This window comes from Ailuropoda melanoleuca, chromosome 15, assembly GCF_002007445.2.
Source record: "Ailuropoda melanoleuca isolate Jingjing chromosome 15, ASM200744v2, whole genome shotgun sequence".
Classification (NCBI taxonomy): Eukaryota; Metazoa; Chordata; class Mammalia; order Carnivora; family Ursidae; genus Ailuropoda; species Ailuropoda melanoleuca.
Window position 1 is genome coordinate 78,887,816 of NC_048232.1, and position 21,994 is coordinate 78,909,809.

The following is a 21,994-nucleotide window of genomic DNA, read 5'->3' on the forward strand; positions in this document are numbered from 1 at the left end:
TCCCAGGAAACAGGACTGTACGTACAGCTTCTTCCTGAGTATGAGGAGTTGGCCCTCCCAGGTACAGAGACTGAGAAGCCCCACGATCTGCAGGTGGCAAGCCAAAGACCCAGGAGAGAGCCAACGGCACAAGCACCCGTCGGCGTCCGAAGGCAGGAGGAGACCAAAGTCCCCGCTCAGAGGCAGGCAGAGAGCCGGTTCTCCCTTCCTTCACCTTTCTGTTCCGTTCAGGCCTCACGTTCACCCACACTGGGTAGAGCGATCTGCTTTACTCAGTCCACCGTTCAAACGTTAATCACACCCAGCGCAGCCTCTCAGGTGCATGCATAATAACACTTAGCAAACACCCAGCCAGCCCGTGGCCCCAGTCAAGCTCACATAAAATTAACCATCACAATCCCCAGCACTTTCCCAGTCACATACACCCCCTCCCACCCCAAATCCTCCAGAAACAGGGTTTCGCCAACCATAAGAGGTTCAGGTGACCAGAACATCTCAGGTTCAGTACCAATTTGAAGCTGATTTCGGGGGAGCAAGTCTTCCTCCCTAGGGATTTATGTTCTTACCCGTAAGAACTATTTTATTCCCGTACCTTATATCTGTGGTGCAAAGGAATCACTTTAGAACCCACACAAGCTGTGTGACCTTGGACAAGCGACATGTCCCCTCTGTAGGACAGTTTCTGGTCTTTCAGGGTTTCTATGACAATTAAATTAGTTAGTACAGTTTGGCACATGGCAAGTGTAGAGAGAAGAAAAGCCGTTTTCCCAACTCTCCCTTCTACCTCTTTCTACTTCTGATTTTGAGCAACTATTCTGACCCCAGACTCTATCCTAGGAGTTTTTTGTGTTTTGTTTTGTTTTTTGAAAGAGAGAGCACGGGGTTGGGGTGGAGGGCATATGGGAGAGAGACTCTTAAGCAGACTCCACGCTCAACACAGGGCTCAATAAGGGGCTCGACGTCACGACCCTGAGATCATGACCTGAGCTGAAACCAAGAGTCGGACATTTAACTGACAAAGCCACACAGTTGCCCCATCCTAGGAGTTTTGGGGTTTTTTGGGGGTTTTTTAGTAATAATTTTTTATTATGTTATGTTAGTCACCATACAGTACATCCCTAGTTTTGATGTAAATTTCCATGATTCATTACTTGCATATAACACCCAGTGCACCATGCAATACATGCCCTCCTTAATACCCATCACCAGCCTATCCTATCCTAGGAGTTCTTAAACCACTGTCCCAGAGGCCAAGGAACTCTCAAAAGAGCATGCAAAATGGTGTGTGTTTTTCCCAGGGAAAGGGTCCATTGCTTTTATCAGCTTTTCAAAGAGCACTCTGCAGCTAAAAATAATCCTAACAAAGAATCCCCATCAGACATCCCTGAGTCAGATCCTAACAGGCTCCTAAGTCTGGCCGCGTGGACGAGGAACTTGAGAAAAGGTAAAGGACCACTTTTTTAAGGTAAAATCGTACCTACAAATATAAAATGAACAAGTGCCAGTTTTATTTAACTCGCTGATGAGGGAGCCAGGAAGATGTCACAGCGGCTCCAAGGAGAGCTGAAAGAAGGGAGACACAGGCAGGCAGGAAGGCTGAAAGGAGTGACAAATCGAGACACAGCGCCCATCACCATCAGGCCAGAATCAATTGCATCTCCACCAGACGCAATTCATTTGCATTTCTATGGACAAGAAGTATTTGCATTAATATCAGTTTCCTGCAATTTAAAGAGTTGAAAGGGAGCTCAAAGACAGGGAAGGTGCTCATATCCTGGAGACTTGTGCTAGACAAAACACCTCGTAAACTTTTCATGCCTATTTCAGACTATTTCGCGGTTTCTTCTCACCTAAAGGTACCAGATCTCGGCATCTCACCTTTCTCAATCATTAAATCGATGGGATAACAAACTTGCCTCGGAAGATAACTGCGGGATTAGAGTAGATGATGTTTTTAAAGCGTCTCGTACTTATAAAACACTTTATGAATGCAGGAAATTATTTTGTATGGCTTTGCAAACTCCTCTAGAACCCAAGTTTAAATGTCTATATCCAGAAGCTGTTTAGAAAGATGGTAATGTTTCTTTAATATCCATTGACCTTTTATAGTTCAACTCTTAAGAAGGCTAAACAAACCATGGAAAATGAGCAAAGAGCAGAAATAAGAGATTCATAGGAAAAAAACATACAAATAGATACTAAGCATATAAAAATATGCCCAACCTCATCCATATTTTAAAAATGCAAATAAAACAGAAGGAAATACTTTTTTTTCGTTTCAGATTGACAAATGCTTAGTGTTGGTAAGGGGTTGATATAGACACTCCGTCTCACACGTAAGGAAGTACGAATTAGGATATCATTTTGGAAGATAACTTGACAAATATTAATATTCTAAATGCAAAGCTCTTTGACCCATAATCTTATTTGCAAGATCTTATCTGATAAACACACATGGGTAGAAATACTGTATGTAAGAATGTTCACCAAGGCTTTGTGATCACAAAAACTGGAACCACCCCCGCAGGATACTGGCCGAGCAGATTCCAGTGTATTCATCCAGCTATTAAAAATAATGAGAGAGGTTGAAATGCACCTTGTGGGGAATTGTCATTAGACACGTCATTAAGTGAAAAGAGCAAGCTGCAGAAGGGCATTATGATCTCATTTGGGTAAGAAAAGGATAATGATGTCCTGATATATAAAAACATCACCTCTATGCTGAGAATTTGTGCATACATTGGCTTTCACTCCATAACAAATCACTCTGAAACTCGGCTGCTTGAAACAACTATTTCTTTAGCTCGTGACTCTGGCTTGACCAGTCCTTCGTCGGGTCTGGGCTGACTGGGCTCATCTCAGCCTGGGTTTGTACACGTGGCTGGGGTCAGCTGGCCAGTGGATGGCCACCAGGTGGTCTGGGACGGCCTCATTCACAAACAGGTCTGCGAGTCCGACACACTGGGCGACAGGGTGACCTGACGATGTGTCTCTCACCAGGCTTCTGAGTATAGTGGGATCCAAGGCTCTTGAGATTCGGGCTCAGAATTCACAGGTCCCTTCTGCTGCATTTTATCAGTCAATGCAAGTCACAGGACCAGCCCAGATTCGAGGGGTGGAAAACGGACTCCTCTTGACAAGAAGAGCTGCAAAGTGTGTGGCCGTGTCTGCAATCCACCCTAAGCCCCGAATGGTGACCTCATCAGACTTCTTCCCTGCATTCTCTCTGCACCTCCTCCTGAACGTGCAATTGGTACCTCAAGCTTAATGTGTCTAAAACCAAACTCTATTTCTACCCACCCCAAACCTGCCTTTTTCTTAGCTTTCCTCTTCTCAGCAACGGTGCCGGCTTTCTACTAGCCACTCAGGCTAGGGTCCTGAGAGTGCTCTTGACCACTCTCTTTTCTAATGCAGCAGCAAATCCAGCGTCCAGCTCCCCCTCCTTGATGCCGGTCCCAGGCATCTCCCCACTGCCTCTCTGTGTTCACCAACCCACACCGGGGCTCTGTTCTTCACGTGGCGCCCAGTGATCCTGGGAGAACGTGACTCAGATCACGACTCTCAAAACCCTCAAACCTTTCTGTCTCACTTGGAAAAAAGCCCAAGTCCTTCCTTTCTATGGCCAACATGAAAGGTCCTGCCCCCCCCCCCCCCCCTGCCCCCGGGCCCCCCCTNAGGAGCCCAGTACCACCTACCCCCCCGGGCTCTTACACTGACTGTCACTCTGCCTGACCCATCCTTCCCCAGCTATTTGCCCAGCTCCCTCCCTTACCTCCTCCCAGCCCCCACCCACAAAGATCCACTCCCACCTAACCATCCTATCAACAACAGCACACGCATACAAAGCCTGTCACCATGTCGCCCCTTGCCCCATCTTACTAGTTTTATAACACGTATCAACACCAGATATATTATACATTTGTTTATTGTCTGTTTCCTGACACTAGCATGAAAAATCCATCAGGTCAGGGATCTTAACTGATTCGTACATTGCTATGTTCTCAGTAGTCCAAGCAGGACTTGGTACATAGTAGGCACTCAAAATTTGCTATACATGCATGAACATGCACGTGCATACACACACACACATCTGTCTATGCCGAGATACACAAAAAGTGACAGCAATTACTTCCAGAAAGTGGGCCGGTGGTCACGTGATAGAGGGAGAAATGCTTGTTTTCCCCACTGCCGTGCAGTGTTTGAATGTTTAAACTGTTTGTCATAAGTATATAATTTTTATAAATCAAATGCTAATAAAAACAGAACAGTAAATGCTTTTTCTCACTTTTCCTGTGCTTTATGATTTCCATTCTGTTATCAAAGAAAATGTTTTTCTGCCTCCTCTGGTGCTGGAGGGATCCCCTATGGGGATAGGGGCTCACCCAATGAGTCAGTGCTGAAAATCACAGGAAGGAGAAGAGAGGGCTGGAACTCATTCTCTGGTACAGGGAGGACAGACATAGGGGACAATGAGGAAGAGTGGACTGAGGGATCTGGGACTAAAAGCAAGGAGCATCAAGTCCATTCACAGAAAACAGCACACAGAGCAGGTAGAGCCAGAATTTGGAAGAGGAAGTAGCTGGCCAAGACCCTCAGGTCTAGGCTGGATATTTTTTTTAAGATTTTATTCATTTATTTGAGAGAGAGAGCACGAGCAGTGGTGGGGCAGAGGGAGAGAGAGAAGCAGGCTCCTCGCTGAGCAGGGAGCCCCATGCGAGCCTCCATCCCAGGACCCTGGGATCATGACCTGGGCTGAAGGCAGCTGCTTAACCGACTGAGCCAGCCAGGCGACCCTGTAGGATGGATTTTTAGTGGAATCTCAGGGAGATAAATGCAGAAGACAGGTAGGTAAACACCCCATACGATAACTAGGCCAAGAGGGCACTTACCAATCCAGCTAGAGGGCAGATCCACATTGGAACAGAAGCAACACCATGAGCTAAAAGCTCATGTAAAGGTCTGAACAACACATCATCGGCGATCCGAGGATAAGGTGCCGGAGGACTGGCTCCTGGTGTCCTGCCATAAACAAAACATCTGGAGAATTTGGCCAAACGTGGGATTCACCTTTGACAAGATGTTGAGCCCCTGCCCTGTACTCAGAACCTTGATTCAGGGCTACCTGGCCCCACGCAACCACCCAGTCTGGACTCCTGAAATGAATGCAAATCAGCAGAAGTAACTGAAAAGTCCAAGCGGGGCTGGATCTAAAACTCAGTCATGTCTCTGGGCCTCGAGCCCATCTCTCCAGGCTGCTCCACTCTGCATCATCCGGAGTCTCCAGTTCACGTCTTCCCAAGGTTGTGCCGAGAGAGAAATTCTCTTTCCAATGGTTAACACAAAGGTCCTGGAATAGAGCACCACTGGCCATGTCTGAGGCACAGGCCATCCCTCAGGCTATCTATCCATAAGCCTGAGGTGGGGCCCCAATGTTCTGACCAACCCTAGCATGCAGACAGAAGTAAAGTCAGCTCCACCAAAACCACATGGATTGAGAGTAGAGAAACAGGGGATCCCCGGGAAAATTAGTATGCCAGTACCAGAAGAAAGGAAAACGGATTCTGGGTTGACAAACAATAGGTATATGCTATAAGGCCCAAAATATTGTCTAATTTTTACACATAGGAATGCTTTCAGTGGCAAAAAAAAAAATAGAAACCCAAACTAACAGTGGCTTACACAAATATGGACTTCAATGTCTCACATAATAAGAAACCTGGAGATAAGACCAGCATGTCAATAACTCTCTTGATCCTTCTCTCATGGCCACTGAGTGGCTGCCTTAGCTCCAACCATCACATCTGCATTCCAGTTAGGAAGAAGCAGAGAAAACAGTGTCAGTGTCATCTGATTCGTCTATTAGGAAAAACAAAGCTCTCTCAGAAACCCCCCAACAGACTTCCACTCCTTAAGACTCTTGATCCGAGACTTTGTCACAAAGCCACACGCAGATGGAAGGGAAGCAGAGGAAACAAGTATTTAGATTTTCCAAGCATGTATACTGGAGGCTGGCAATGGGGTAGGAGGTTGGGAACGGGTGTTCAGTAATCAAAAGCGACTCTATCAGCCACACAGACGTTGTGGCAGTGACTGCCTTGGGGTGACAATGTCAGAAAGCACAGAGCTAGATCTTAAAACTTTTTTTTTTTAAGATTTTATTAATTTATTTAACAGAGATAGAGACAGCCAGCGAGAGAAGGAACACAAGCAGGGGGAGGGAGAGGAAGAAGCAGGCTCATAGCGGAAGAGCCTGATGTGGGGCTCGATCCCAGAACGCCGGGATCACGCCCTAAGCTGAAGGCAGACGCTTAACGACTGCGCCACCCAGGCACCCCTAGATGTTAAAACTTTTGAATCCAGAACCACAGCTCTCTCTCCTTTGCTATGATTTCTCTGAAACCCAGTCTGGGAGCCAAGAACAAGCAAGTAAACAGATTGCTTCTTTTACGCAAAGGAGGAGAATCAGTTCATTAAAAGACAACAAGCCCCAAGAAGGTGGAGAGGATGAGTGGCAGTCACCTGCTTCTCTCTCCTTCTTCCCTTCCACAGACCTGTTAAGACCTAACCTCTTCCACAATGGGTCCCTAGGAGCTCTTTGTTCAGATTTTCATGGTATAAAATAAACTTCTGCCTCGGAATTCAGGAAGCTTGAGTTGAGTCCCGTCCCTATCACGTGTGGCTGTGGGTCAATTTGCTCCCACTTTCTGCAACTCAGTGTCCTCAACCGCAAAATAACACTGGTCAAGATGGCCCCTGAGATCCCTTCCAGTTCTGATATTCTTTGTTCCTCAGACAGCCAGGGTCTGAGCCCACACTTGTTGCCTGAGTTCCCAGGAGACACTGACTGACTTCCTTTATGATCCCCAGGGTCCTAGTCAGAAACTGGCTCAAATAAGCACTGACCCCTTTTCTCCACAAAGGCAGAGATCAAGATTAATAACTGGTTTGCCATGAGCCTCAGGCTCTGCCGAGAAAGGTTCCAAATGGAAGCTATTGTTAATGTTTCTCTGGGGTCACCGCTAACAAAATGGTTCCCCTCAGGCCTGAGTCACTCCAGCCAATTGTTTGGTCCCCTGATCTGGAGTGAAATGCAGTGGAAGAGCTGAAGTTGCTCACGCCATCACACAATGGCGCTTTTCCACTCCTTACAACACAGCCCTACCCACTGATATCACCTTGGGAAGCTGTGAGTCTGTGGGTGTGCATGTGCGTGTGTGTGTGTGTGTGTGTGTGTGTGTGATAGAGAAAGGTCTCTGACCACAATTTATCTTTACTGTTTCTCCTCCCTACCAGGCATGTTCCAGCTTTAAAGAAGCTGGTTTGACCTTGAGTCTGACAGTGGAATAGGTAATCTCCAGATTCAAACAAGGATTGCATGCGTCCCAGGAACATTTAGAGAGTCCTCTCCTGTCTTCTTGGTCCCAGAGAAACAAAGACCAGGGTTGCTGGTCTCATGGGTAGACAGTCTAGCAGGAGGGGACAGACACTTAAGCAAAACATCAGGACCAGTGGGCGGGGAGGGGGCGGAATAGGAGGCATAGGAGCCACATGCAAGCACTGTACTGAGGTGATTCAATCTACCATGGCAAGCCAGACAAGACTTCCCAGAGGACGGAACATTTGACTTGGGCCCTGAAGGTTGAGTAGGAGTTTGAGAGGTAAAGAAGTAGGAGGAAGAGCACTTTGGCTGAAGGAATGATTGTATACATGGAAACAGAGCTGGATTTACTGAAAGCTATGAAGTTAAGCTTCAGGGCCCTACCTTACACAGGCGCCTTCCAAGATCTAATTTTGCATTTTCTTGCTTTTAAAGGGACCCCCAAATTGCTTAAACTTCAGGCTCCACAAAATTGTATCTGCTGCCAAATGTAAAACATAGTACACAAACCCAGAAATAAGGATGTCTGGGGTAGCATTTCTCTTCTATGCCAAGCCGGATCCCCAAGTCTCCCTCGGTATAACCAGGTAGGGGACACCTACCCAAACCAGGTACCTATTCAGACAATACCTGAGTGGGTTCAGTCATCCCAGACAACAAAAGGATTGGCTGCAGATGGCAGATCCCACACACAACCTGGAAGGAGAACTCAGTGGAGCTTTCTCTGCAAACTTTGTCTCCAAACTGTCGAGGGCAGCCTGCATTTCCTAATAGCAATGCCAGGCTATGTGTACTAAGCCCTGGTGAGGATCCTCAAAGCAGTGTGACCAAGGGATGGAAATCTGGTTTCAAGTACCCTGTGTGTCCCCTGACAGCTCAAACCATGCGATTGCATATGGGGTCACCATTCCTTATTTCCAGACCCTCCAAATCACATCTTCGTCTTTGTTGGTTCGTTTGCTTGGAGTCAGGTTTGAAGCCCGGAGTCTCTATTAAAGGATTTCAACAGTAGAACTCTGCTTGGAGATGCCCCAAAAGTCAGCCCTCTGCTGTCCTTGTTCATGGAGCAGCAGGACACAGACAGTTATCCAGGTGTTTCAGTTGCCCAGGGAGCGCTCTGTACCCACATCTTTGCTCTCAAGGTCCTTCCCCATCAGCCCACCTCTTTGTTCTGGAGGTCCTTCCCCATCAGCCTTCCCAGACCCAGCGCTCCCGGGAGACACACACCTGTATCTAAGTGCTCATGGAGCCCATGTGAACATTGCTTGCAATGGAGACTCTCATTGGCCAAAGAAAGTCACATGGCCACGCCCAGGGCCCATGAGGGCAGGGACTACACGATTGGATGAAGATCCAGAAATGCGGTTTATGGCGGTCACCTGAGTAACCATCAGCCCCATGGCACATGATCCTGAGCAACTTAATTAAAAACAGGACATTTCTCTGCACTTTACTTCCCTCCACTATCAAGTGGAGGACCTAAAATCAGTGCTCTTGGCAGTCCCTCCTCCTATCAGCCTTCTGCAATGACAAAATGACAATGGAAATGAACCTTGAAGATTGTCTGAAACAAGACAAAACTTTACTCCGAATAATATAATATAGATATAATATATGTAAATATCATATATCTATAATATAGATATAAAGTTTATATATATAAATATATAATATAAACAGAAGGTTCCCTTGGAACCAGAAAACCAACCAGGAAGACAGGTGGCTTAGCAATGGTCCATGAGAAAAAGGTGTAGGTCGTTTATTCAAAGGTGAGCTCGGTGGAAGTTAGCAGGGTGCTGCAGCCCCCAGATGACTTCACGGAGCCTTCGGCTGCATGAGTAGAAGCATTAGGTACAGACTGAAGGAGGTAATAGTCTTCTCTATAATCCAACCCCAGGGGCAGTGATGCATTCCCTTCTTGGTGCTTCCTCTTCAGAGAGCAGAGTAGACCAGCTGGACTCTGTCCAGCAGTGAAGATCTGTGGGGAGATGAGGCTGACACCATCTGAACCCCCAACAGCCTTGGTCTCCCTAAGAGCGGATCAACGCGCCATTGTGTGAATCCTGATGTAAGGCAGTGAGGAGGGTAGCACACAGCACCATCTGTGCATTGTTCTTGCCTTAAAAATTGCACTTGACTCCAATCATGACCTAGACTGAACCACCTATTTACAGGAAATATGGAGGACAGAAGAACAAATCAAATACCACGAATAAGAGATCAGCCATATTCAGAATATGAGCTAGTCAACAGGACAAATGTCTATTTCTCCAACAAATCCATGGCAGATGGAAAAAAATGGGGATAGAAGTGTTACAGAATAAAAGAAGCTTAGAAGATACAACAAGCAAATGCAAGATGGGAATCTTCTTTGCATCCTGATTTTTAAAAAACAACCAAAAAAAAAATCTTAGATACCATTAAGAATTCTGAATATAAACTGAGTAATCAAAAATACTGAAACTTTCTATTAATTGTGTTGATTGTCAAAACAATATGGTCTGGTTTTCTAACGTCCTTTTTTGTTAGAGACTAAAATCTTGGGATTTGCTTGAAAATGGTTGGGATTTTCTTGAAAATACTCCACGAAACAAACACACAAGGAAAAGAGGGGAGGAGGGAACAGAGCAAACGTGGCTGGAGAAATGTCAATCATTGTTGAGACTTGTTGACAGGCACGTGGGGAATTCATAAGCTCTCTTCTCTACTTTAGTATAAGCTAGAAAATATTTTAATCCAGAAGCCATTCATCTATTTAAAAATTGAAAGGAAGAACAGAATAGAAAAGAAAAAAGATCTAGAAGGCATAACTTCTCAAAACCGGGTCTCCCAAGGGTGGTGTGACGTAGCCAGGGTTGCTTGGGAGGCAGATGTAGGGATTCTGGGAGATCTAAGTATGTGCTCAAGTGTTTGAAGATCTTATCTGGACTAAGAAGGAAGGCTTGCTCTGTGCAGCCCCAGTGGGCCACAGTGGGACCTGTGTGGAAATTACAGGAAGGTAAGTTTAAGGTCAATGCAAAGAACTTACAGACAAGGTTTTCCAAAGGTCCCTTCTCTACCCCCCTCTCCAACCCCTTCTTAGAGCACAACCCTTCGGGAGCCCTGAGTGTCAGCCACACGACATCATGCGAGGCTCCCAGTAGGTACCAGGTACATTCCTATCTCATGCCCTTTGCCCTGAGCATTCCTTGGACAGGAATGCCCTCCCCTCAACCCAGCTGTTGGAGTTCTATGCATGCTTCGAGGCCCTACTCAACCCTGCCCTTCCCCATTGCCCTCCATCTCCCCTTCGAAATAACACCCTACCAGTGCTTAGAACACACTGGTGGCTGTTACCTGCATGTGACTTGGAAGTTTAGAAAGAGCTTATGTTATCTTTATAGACCAATAACAAAGATCAATTATATCTTATCTTTTATAATGGATCTTCCTTTTTACTCCAGCAACATGGTGTATCTCTATTATGATAATAGGGGCTCCCGTGTGTTTGAGGACCTACTATGTGCCAGATGCTTTCATTCTCACACCAGTCCCAAGACGTAAGTGTCAGAGGGGGACGCAATTTATTCCGTGTCACATAGCAGAGGTCTCGTTTAAACTCAGATTTGCCTTTGACCCACTGCATATGTACACACTATTACTCATCATATGAGTGGATCAATGCTATATGCATGCGTGTATCAGTCCACAGAGACACATATGCTGCCCAGCAAATGGTAAATGCTCAGTAAATATTTGAGAATGGATGGAGAGATGAACGAATAAATCCTGCATTATGACTAGTTTTGTATATGCCTCCCCCTACAACACCCCCCGCCATGGTAGACTTCTGGAGAGTTAGGATACATCAACAGGACTAGCCTCCGGGACTCCATATGGAGTAGAAGAGCAGTGTTTGCAGGTAAGTAGATAGACTCAGAGAGTGGCTCCTGCCACTGGCCACCTGCCAAGATCCCCGGGAAGTCGACAGAGTGACAGAAGGAGAGGAGGAGCCGATGAGGTCCCAATGGGGCTACTTCCACCAGCCTGGGCTGCTCCCCGGCACTGTCAGAGTGTGGGGGTTTGGGAGAAAAAGGCCTCTCTCCTCCTCCCCAGCTGCCAGGGCCCTGACCGCTGTGTGACCCTGGGGGTGGGGACCTGTACTCCCAAGGGGGGGAAGGTTACAGCCCTGTTATCGCCAGGAGGCAATAAAGTCATTTTGTGGTAATTAGAATCCTAACCAATTTAAGTCATTTTACAACTCCCAAACAATTACCTGGTGATTCTTATCTCCCCAAGAATCCTGAGATGTTATTTGAAGGGGGTCATAAACTAAGAACCTGGTTGGGGGATGGGGAGAGACAAGAGAAGACAAGGAAAATGGCTGCCCATGGCGATGGGAAAAGAGAAAGATGTGAACGCCCCATCGGTGTGCCTGTGTCTTCATCAGATGGGGACGAGGCAGCCCTCCCCTTGTGGATTTAGTAGGAGAAAAAAGTTCTATCCCTAGCTGGCTCCTCTCCAGAATCATGAAATCTCAGGACCAGAAAGACTAAAGAAACATCTAGTAAATTATCTCCCAAATTAGAAACGCTATATACATTTATGGTTCATTAGATGTTCGTAGGTGTTGGATAAAGAGCATTCCGAGGGTGAGTCCACTTGGGAAATCTGTAACCTGCGTCCCTCAGAGAGAATTAGAGAGCCCATGGCATCTCAAAGGTTCTGGAAGATCTACAGAAAAGAAACCAGGATTTACAGGAAAGCTGAACTCAGTAAAAGTCTGTGTCTCAGACTTTGACCACTGAACCTTTTCACTCCCACAGGAAATCTATTAATGGCACAATAAACCTCTAGAAACATGAACCAATTTGTCCAAGTTTCCTTCTCATTCTTGGGCTGAAAGACTAAGTGGGTTTTTGCTCCATGACACTACACACCCCTGGGTAGGACAGGTCATTGCACTTAGCAGTCGGCAGTCAGCCATAGGCAGGTACTTTTGGAAGATAAAGGGGGGGGGCACAACTCCATTTTTATGTCTTACCTGAAAGGCCATGTGAAGGGAGAAAAGGAAGGACAAAGAGAAGTTTTGACAAACCAAAAATGGGGCCACCAACTAAAGCTCATGTCCTAAGGTAATAGGAAGAGATTTATTCTGTGGGTACCAAAGGGGCAGAACCAGTCCAGTTAAAGAAGGAACTTTCTAACAGTCAAAGTCACAGACAGCAGAGCAGATGGCGTCAGGAAAGAATGAGCTCCCTGGCAGCATGTGTGTCTGAGGCAAAGCTGAACGGGTCCTCGGGAGTGTGGTATTCAGTCAATTAGTAAATATTTGAGAATCTATATCGTTCAAAGCACTATCTGAAGGTGAAGGTAGAAAAACAATAGTGAGCAAGTTAAACTCCCTTCTCTATTGGAGTTTATATACTGATGGGGAGGAAAAACAAACAGATAAGAACTGAGCAGACAAAAATAAACATAATAATTTCAGAGAACCATAAAGATTTTAAATGAATGATGTGATAGTAGCAGGACAGGGGCTAACTGAGTTAGGGTGAGCAAGCGAAGCTTCTATGGGATCAAGACACTTGAACTGAGGCCTAAGCAATGGGAGGCAGCCAGCTCCGAGCAGATCAGGGCAGCGTCCCCTGCATACAATTCAGCAAGTCCACGGGCTCTGCCATGAGAATAGGTTGGGCATGTTCACAGACGCAAGGAAGTCCAGAGTGGTGACGCTTGGTGAGTGGGGTAAGAGAACACGGTGGATGAGAGCGGAAGGGTATGGCATATTCTAGCATCCAGAGGCCTACAACCCTGTGCACCCTTGTGGTTCTGGGAATCCATGACTATGCCTCTGACTGAGTAGAAAGAGATGGCAGGGTCTCTCTCCCTTGACAAATGTCAACAATTTAGGCTCAGGACTTAGTTCCCTTATGTGACAATCGGAAGCCATAGTTAGCAAGCCTAGTTAGCAAAATGGCTGCCTGGGTTGGTGCCTATATATTTATCTACGAAGCAAAGGTAGAGTGCTATGTGTCATTAGAAGCACTGTGTAGATATTACTCATTGATCCCTCCTGACAGCCCTAGGAGGTTCACACCGTTACTATTCCTACTTTGTCAATGGGGAACAGAGGCACCGAGAATCACCTAGCACATAGTAAATGCTAACTAAGTACGCCTTAGCCAGCATGTGCTTACGTTAAAAGTTTCTAGGGGTGTAAATAAAATATTCTCTAAGGCCTTTGTGTTCCCTCACCCCCATTTTCAGAGCTCGCAATTGGGAACATCTACACAACCTTGCAAATTCTCAGTAGGAAATTCCCCATAGGAATCACGTGGCATTGATACACGTAACCCACCTCTATAGCATGAGGCTAATCAAGAGTCTTTCAGTCCTCCCTACCAAAATTCCAACGGCACGTTTCACAGAAATAAAAAATAATAATAATCCCAAAATGTGTACAGAACCACAAAAGACCACAAATAGCCAGACCAATCCTGACAAAGAGGAACAAAGCGGGAAGCATCACATGACCTGATTTTTAACTGTATTACAAAGCTATCGTAATCAAAATAGTGTGGACTGGCATAAAAATAGACGCATTGACCAATGCAATAGAATGGAGTCCGGAAAGAAACCCCCACATACGTAGTCAACTAATCTATTACCAGGGTGTCAAGAATACACAATAGAGGGGCGCCTGGGTGGCACGGCAGTTAAGCGTCTGCCTTCAGCTCAGGGCGTGATTCCGGTGTTATGGGATCGAGCCCCGCATCAGGCTCCTCCGCTATGAGCCTGCTTCTTCCTCTCCCACTCCCCCTGCTTGTGTTTCCCTCTCTCGCTGGCTGTCTCTATCTCTGTCAAATAAATAAATAGATAAAATCTTTAAAAAAAAAAAAGAATACAATAGATATTAAGGAGGGCACGTATTGCATGGAGCACTGGGTGTTATACGCAAACAGTGAATCATGGAACACTACATCAAAAACTAAAGATGTACTGTACGGTGACTAACATAATAAAAAATTAAAAAAAAAAAAAGAATACACAATAGAGAAAGGATAGTCTCTTCAATAAAGGATGTTGGGAAAATTGCATTTCCACATGCAAAAGGATTTTCTTTGAGCCCTTATCTTATACTACTCACAAAAATTAACTCAAAATGGATTAGAGGCTTACATGTAAGACCTGAAACCATAAAACGCCTGGAAGAAAACAAAGGGTAAAAACCTCCTTGACGTGGTCTTGGCAATAATTATTTGGATATAACATTAAAAGCACACACAACAAAAGCAAAAATAAATAAGTGATTACATCAAACTAAAAAGCTTCCACACAGCAGAGGAAACCATCAACAAAATGCAAAGAATGGAAGAAAATATTTGCAAACCATGTATCTGATAAATATATAAGGAACTCTTACAACTCAATAGCAAAAAAAAAAAGAGAACCCAGTTAAAAAATGGGCAAAGGACAATAGACATTTTTCCAAAGAAGACATACAGATGGCCAAGTTCATGAAAAGGTGCTCAACATCACTCATCATCAGGGAAATGCAAATCAAAACCATGATGAGATATGACCTCACACCTGCTAGGACAGCTATCATCAAAATGGCAACAGATAGCAAACACTGGCAAGGATGTGGAGGAAAGGGATCTCTTGTGCACAGTTGATGGGAATGAAAACTGGTGCAGGCAGTGTGAAAAAAAAAGTATGGAATTTGCTCAAAAAATTAAAAATAGAACATGGATGGACCTAGAGGGTGTTATGCTAAGTGAAATAAGTCAGTCAGAGAAGAACAAATACCATATGATTTCACTGATATATGGAATCTAAAAAACAAAACAGGGGCGCCTGGGTGGCACAGTGGTTAAGCGTCTGCCTTCGGCTCAGGGCGTGATCCCGGCGTTGTGGGATCGAGCCCCACATCAGGCTCCTCCACTGTGAGCCTGCTTCTTCCTCTCTCCTTCCCCCTGCTTGTGTTCCCTCTCTCGCTGGCTGTCTCTATCTCTGTCGAATAAATAAATAAAATCTTTAAAAAAAAAAAAAAGTAAAAAACAAAACAAATTTAAAAAAAAACCAGAAACAGAAATAAATACAGAGTAAAAACTGGTGGCTACCAGTGGGGAGGCATGGGGGATGGGCAAAATAGGTGAAGGGGATTAAGAAGTAACAAACTTCCAATTATAAAATAAACAAGTCACAGAGATTAAAAGTACAAGATAGGGAAAAAGGTCAATAATATTGTAACAATAGATGGTGACCACGCTTGTGGTCATCATTGTGTAATGCATAGAACTGTCAAATCACTATGTTGTGTACCTGAAACTAATATAACATCGTATATCAACTACACTTAAGTAATTAAAAAAAAATTTAAGAAGTAGTACATGGGGACAAAAAATACATTTTAAAATTTAGGAAAAAATAGAACCATGTGATCCAGCAATCCCATTACTGGGTATATATCCAAGCGAAATGAAATCAGTATCTCAAAGAGATATCTGCATTCCCATGTTCATTGCAGCGTTGTTTACAACAGCCAAGATATGGAAGCAACCTGAGTGTCCCTCTATAGACAAATGGATAAAACAAATATGGTATATATGTATAATAGAATATTATTCAGCCATAAAAAGAAGGAAATCCTGCCATTTACAACATGGATGAGCCTAGAGAACATTACGCTAAATGAAATGAGCCAAATGGAGAAAGATAGATAGTGTACAATCACACTTATATGTGGAATCCTAAAACCTTGAACTCCTTGAACCAGAGAGTAGAACCATGATTACCAGGGGCTTGGGGGGGAGGAAAAATGGGGAGAGGGTTGGTCAAAGGGTATAAACGTTCAGTTATAAGATGAATAAGTACTGGGGATCAAATGTACAGCATGGTGACTATAGCTAATAATACTCTATTTTATTCTTATAATTTATTAAGAGAGTAAATCCCAAGTGTTCTCATAGCATCCACCCCCCCAAAAAAAGTAACTGGGAGAGGTGATAGATGTACTAATTACTTTGACAGTGGTAATCACTTCAGAGTGCCTATCAAACCATCATATTGCACACCTCAAATACATCTTTGATTGTGAATTATACCTGAATGAAAGGGCAGGGGGAGAGGAATCTTTCAGTCCAAGGAGAGGTTACCACTGGGTACAGTTACAAAGGCTGTGCACAGGCCAGAGGACCCTAAGGGAACTCATATTTGTTTAGCCCCCACTCTGTTCATCCGCACCACACCCCTGTGCGGTCAGATTAAACTCCCCACAGCACAGATTGGAGGAAAGGAGGCTCAAGGAAAAGTTGATGGTCACCCAGAAGAAGCAGGATAGCTTCATACTCCAAAGGGCTTTCCTGTGACTCCACACCACACTGACTCTCCAAGGACTCTCAAGGAGGGACATCTCACCTTCACGAGACTCCCTGATGGGGGTTTTCTTGGACCTGGGATATAACATTTCCCAGTCAGGAGAACCAAGACTTACAGCCTAGCTGTGGCCTGACAGAGGGAGAAATGAGTCTGTGTTCCCTCCTATGTTGGAAAAAAAAAAAAAGTTATCTTTACTACAAAATACATATTTCACACATTTTACCCTGTTAAAATATTTTTTAGGGGCGCCCAGCTGGCTCAGTCAGAAGAGCACGTGACTCTTGATCTCGGCGATGAGTTTGAGCCCCACATTGGGAGTAGAGATTATTTAAATAAATAAAACCTTTTAAAAAAACGTTTTTAAAGGATTCAGAAAAGATTTTGTAAAGCAAGCAAGGATAGTACTTAATACCTTTCCATTTAACCTTAACTGCAGTCAATTTACTCAAAACACTAACCATTTTGGAGCCTTTGACGCAGACTATTTTCCTATTCCACACCCACATCCTATAGACACGTTCCTGTGTATTTTCAGGGAATTCTTAACTCCATTGTAGCATCTCCCACCACTGCGACGGGGAGACAACGAATTCGTGGGGGATTAACACTACCTGGGACTTTGTCCCCACAGATGCGCAGGCGCTCTCTCTCGCCCTCTCCCATTGCTGCAATAGCTCAAAATACGCAGCGCGTTAGTAAAGAAGCCCATGTAGGGCGTCGCTAACATTTTACTATCTTGATAGCTGAGCCTCAATAGAAGCGATTTCCTTTCAACTCTTCTGTATTTTATTCGTTCCCAAAGCATTGTTCAGCAAAGGGGCCCACAGCTTGGCCAGACCCCCAAAGCATTCGATAGGTCCAGAAAGGGCAGGACCCGCCACCCTAGGGGCTGCCCTGTTCGCTGGCAGGGGCTCTCATCGCTGCAGACCACGGGACCGGGGGGGGGGGGCTCTCTTATTCTGCAGACGACTCGGGTTCAGCATCTCTCACAGCACCTGCCCGCCTCGCCGGCACTTCATCATTGCCAGTGGAAGAAGTTGCAGCCTCACTGCACTTGCGCCCGGCCCACAGCATTCCCCTCCGCAACCCGTTTTCCCCAGTCACACCTGCTCTGCCCGGTTACGTTTTTGAGAAGCAGGGAAAGCGCCCACATCTTGGGCCCATCAGAGGGAGGCTGTCTGCAGCTTGCGTGCTGATAAACCGCAGGTTTACCCCCAAAGCCAGGATGAGGCGGCATCTGCAGTCCCTCGGCAGCAATGAGCCCAGCTCACAAGCTCCCCCAGATGCGAACCAACTGCCTTCTCCTAACAGGCTTACATTCCCCTCCAGAGAAGCGGAAGATGGTGCCCGAAACACCTCCAATGAGTTCAAAGCCAGAATTAAAGATGTTCCATCAGCTTTAAGGAAACGTTCTCTCCTTGAATTACCTGACCCGAATCTTCAAGCATGCTGTCTTCCAGGGGAATCTGGGGGGATGCTTTGCCCCTGGATGCTCACTGAGGGCTTGAGGGGGGTCCCACGTTTCAGATTGTATGTGGGGGCACCACTTAGCAATTTTGCTTTCCAGGTACCCACCCGCTACTCATTTTTCAGAGTGTTTCCAAAGCCCTCTAAGAAGATGTAGCCCAGGGCTGAGGAAGGAGGATCCTGGGCTAGCCGTGGAAGATTCTGAATTCAAACCCAAACTTTCCTTGCCTGCTGGATGCCTTTGGACAGTGGGCCCCACAGCCCTGTGCCTCAGTGTCCCCCTCTGTAGAATGAGAAAGGATGATTGGCTAATCCTTCTCTTTAAGGCCTTAGGTACCAACATCAAAACCAGAGTGGGGGGGCAGTGCTGCCCATGACCAACGCTACAGAGCCCACAGCCCCCTGCCATGAGAAGGAACCCCTTCCTGTGGACACGATGTCCAGGGGTCTTCAGCCAACAGTCCAGGAAGTGCACCCTGCCTCTTGCTGGGTGGGAACCTCCCTCACAGACACACTTCCTTCTGGGTCCCACTGGGTTACTGCCGTGCTGGCCAGGGTGAGGAAGGCTGGTGCAGGAGCCCCTGGGAGCAGCACAGAGGCAATAATGCATGCCATCCCTGTATGCCATCCCTGCCTCCCCCAGAAGGATCCTGGGAGTGAGCACGCAGAAAAGCCTGTGAGGACAACAGGGCGAGGAATCGTTGCCGTGAAAAGTCTCTCATCCCAACTCTTAGCTTACCACAGGGGGTTGGGGGGACAGAGAGGCCAAGGGCTTTGCTCAGGAGCACACGGTGGTGTCAAGAGAACTAGAATATAGTCCTTCTCTCCCCATTTTTACTTATTTTATTGATTTTTTTAATGACAAAAGGATGCATGTTTGCTGCAGTGATTCCAATAACACAGAGGTGATGTGTGAAGACAATTATCACCTCCTCTCCCTCGCCCCACAACCCACAGTCTAGGCATGGTGAGCCTGTGCTCCTCCCCAGCCCCCCTCTCCCAGCGGAGAGGGCAAAGCTACCTGAATCTCCTCGGCTGCTCCCAAAAGGCCCAGGAGAGGAGATGGCCCTCTGGAGCTGATGGGGGGCTGCGTCCTGCTGTACTCAGATGGTTTCTTCTCTCAGTCCCGATGACCTGGAAGAGAAAGGGGCTGTCAACCTTTTTTCCCTAAGGTGGATACCAGTAGGGATTTCTGGAAGGGGTCTTCAAAAACAAGGCGGTTAGACACCACACAAAAGGCTATCCTTCCTGGCCATCTTCCCCCCACCCAGCTTCTGACTTCATCACCTCCAGCCTTGTGGTTGGTCTCCCAGCTTCCAGAATCATCCACTCAGTACCTTTCTACAGCACTACTGGAGTGAGTCTCCAAAAGCACCTCTTGCTGAAAACCTTCCAGTGCCTCTGCGACCCCAGCCTTTGCCAAGACATCCAGGCAGAAGGTCCAGACCCCCCAACCTTTTGTGATCTGCCCCCAGGAGACCTGTCCAGCCTCACCTCCAGTAAAGCCTCCCACGCACCATTTCTTTCCAGCCACTTGAAATTACTCACAATTCTTGGACTAGATTATGCATTTTTTAACTGAACTTTCTATCTGGGGATCCTTGTATATTCACATGCAGTTGTAAGAAACAACATAGAACCATCTCAGGTACCCTTTACCTGGTTTTTCCAATGGTGACATCTGGAAACGCCAGAGTATAGTATCACAACCAGGATACTGACATTGACACAGCCAAGATACAGAACATTCCCCAAAGCACAAGGATCTCTCATGTGGCCCTTTTATAGCCATACCCTTCCCTCCAGCCCTCACTCCAAACTTAATCCCGGCCACCACTCAGCTGCTCCCCAGTTTCTAATTCTGTCCTCTTGATAATTTATAGGAATGGGATCACACAGCATGGACCTGCAGGGTTGGCCTCGCTCACTTAGCATGGTTCTGAGAGCCACCCAAGCTGTGGGTAATCTGCTCCTTCTGTTGCCACGTACCGTTCCGTGGTACAGATGTACCATGGTTTGCTTGATCGTTCACCCACTGGAAAACATTTGTGTTGTCTCCCTTTTGTGACTATTCCGAATAACGATGCTATAAATATTGGAGTACAGATTTTGTGTGAACCTAAGTCTTCATTTCTCTGGGAGGAATGCCCAGGAATTCAATGGCTGGGCTGCATTTTAGTTTTTCAAGAAATTACCAAGCTGTTTTCCAGAATGGCTGGGCCATTTTATGCTCCCACCAGCAGCAGATGAGCAATCCAGTTTCTCCACATCCTCACCAACCTTTGGTGTTGTCACTATTTTTAATTTTAGCCCTTATGATAGGTATGTAGTGAAATTTCAATGTGGTCTTCATTTGCATTCCCCTAATGGCTAATGACATTGAATATCTTTCCTTGGGCCTGCCATCTGTGTAGCCTCTCTGGTGAGATGTCTTCATCCATGCCAGTCATGTTCAAATTGAATTGTTTTTTTTCACTCTCGAGTTTTGAGAATTTTTTATATAACTAGCATAAAATGGGAATAACTATTATTATCAAAACTAATGATTCTTAGCACTTAGTGAGTACTTAGTAAGGCATAATGCAAACTGCTTTACCTTCGCGATCTCATTTAATTCTTAAAATAACTGAATGAATGCTAAGTGCAGTAAGTCAGACAGAGAAAGACAAATACTATGTCACTTTCTTATGGATTCTAAAAAAGCCAGACTCAGAGAAACAGAGTAGAATGATGGCTGCCAGGGGCAGGGGAGGTGAGGGAGATGGGGGGAGGTTGGTCAAAGGGTACAAACTTCTAGCCAGAAGAGGAATAAGTTCTGGGTATCTCAATAAAGCTAGGAAGGAGGGAGGAAAAAATAGCCCAATGAGATGAGTTCTGTTACCTCCATTGCCCGTGTCAAGAGCCCGGGGCTCCATGGGGTTGGTGAGCTGCCCGTGGTTGCAAAGTCAATGTAAGGTCAGTGTAGGCTGGGAGTGGGACCTGCACCTCTCTGATTCCATCACCCTGTGTCCGGGTGACATGTTACAAGATGTTTCTCTTCAACATAACTTGGACCAATTCACAAACCACTGTGGTAGGGGTGCCTGGGTGGCTCAGTGCGTTGTCTGCCTTCATCTCAGGTCATGAGCTCAGGATCCTGGGATCAAGGCCTGTGTCAGGCTCCGTGCTCAGCAGAGTCTGCTTCTCCCCCTCCCTCTCCCTCTGCCCCTCCCCCCAGCTCGTTCACATGCACACACTCTCTCTCAGATAAATAAAATCTTTAAAAATTAATTAATTAACTAATTAAAAACAAACAAACCACTGTGGGACATTTAAGTTAGGAGTCGAGATTTGTTTATATCCCCAAATTTACAAAGATCACAACCGAAATCAGATGAAGATTTTAGCAGCGCTTTAAGCATTGAAAGGGAGAAGATGAGAGAGGGAATCTCTATGTGTTGGGTGTTCCCAGCGGGCCAGGCACCGTGTGCACCGCCTCCCACAGAGCATGGCACGTGGTCCTCTCCACGGCCCTGCAGGGTTGCTGCTGCTGACTTCACTCTGCAGAAGAGGGACGGAGCTCTCAAGAGGAAAAACAGCATGCCTGCGGTCAAAGGACAGAAACAGCGAAGCCAACTCTGGAGCCCGGGACCTCTTATCTCCAAAGCCCTAGCTCTTTCCAGCAGATGCTTACTTAACACCTCTGTCCCCTCACATAATTACCTCTTGTCAAAGTGGCCATAGTCTAAGAAATGAAGAAACTAGAGGACAAGCCTCATCTCGCTGATCCCTGTGGGTGTGAACCCA

General features: G+C 46.0%; 1 long non-coding RNA gene across 3 annotated transcripts in view; it reads right to left on the bottom strand.

The window, feature by feature from the left end:
* LOC109490605 overlaps nucleotides 1–21,994 on the bottom strand; it is a 206,965-nt gene that overhangs the window by 75,953 nt on the left and 109,018 nt on the right. The window contains exons 4-5 of one of the 3 annotated variants that reach the window (XR_004620692.1): nucleotides 19,230–19,342; nucleotides 4,158–5,019 (exon numbers count right to left, since the gene is read on the bottom strand). This is a non-coding gene — a long non-coding RNA (uncharacterized LOC109490605). Of the gene's footprint in view, nucleotides 1–4,157; nucleotides 5,020–18,908; nucleotides 19,343–21,994 lie in introns of those variants that run through there. The other 2 variants (XR_004620693.1, XR_002143939.2) reach the window with 2 other exon arrangements.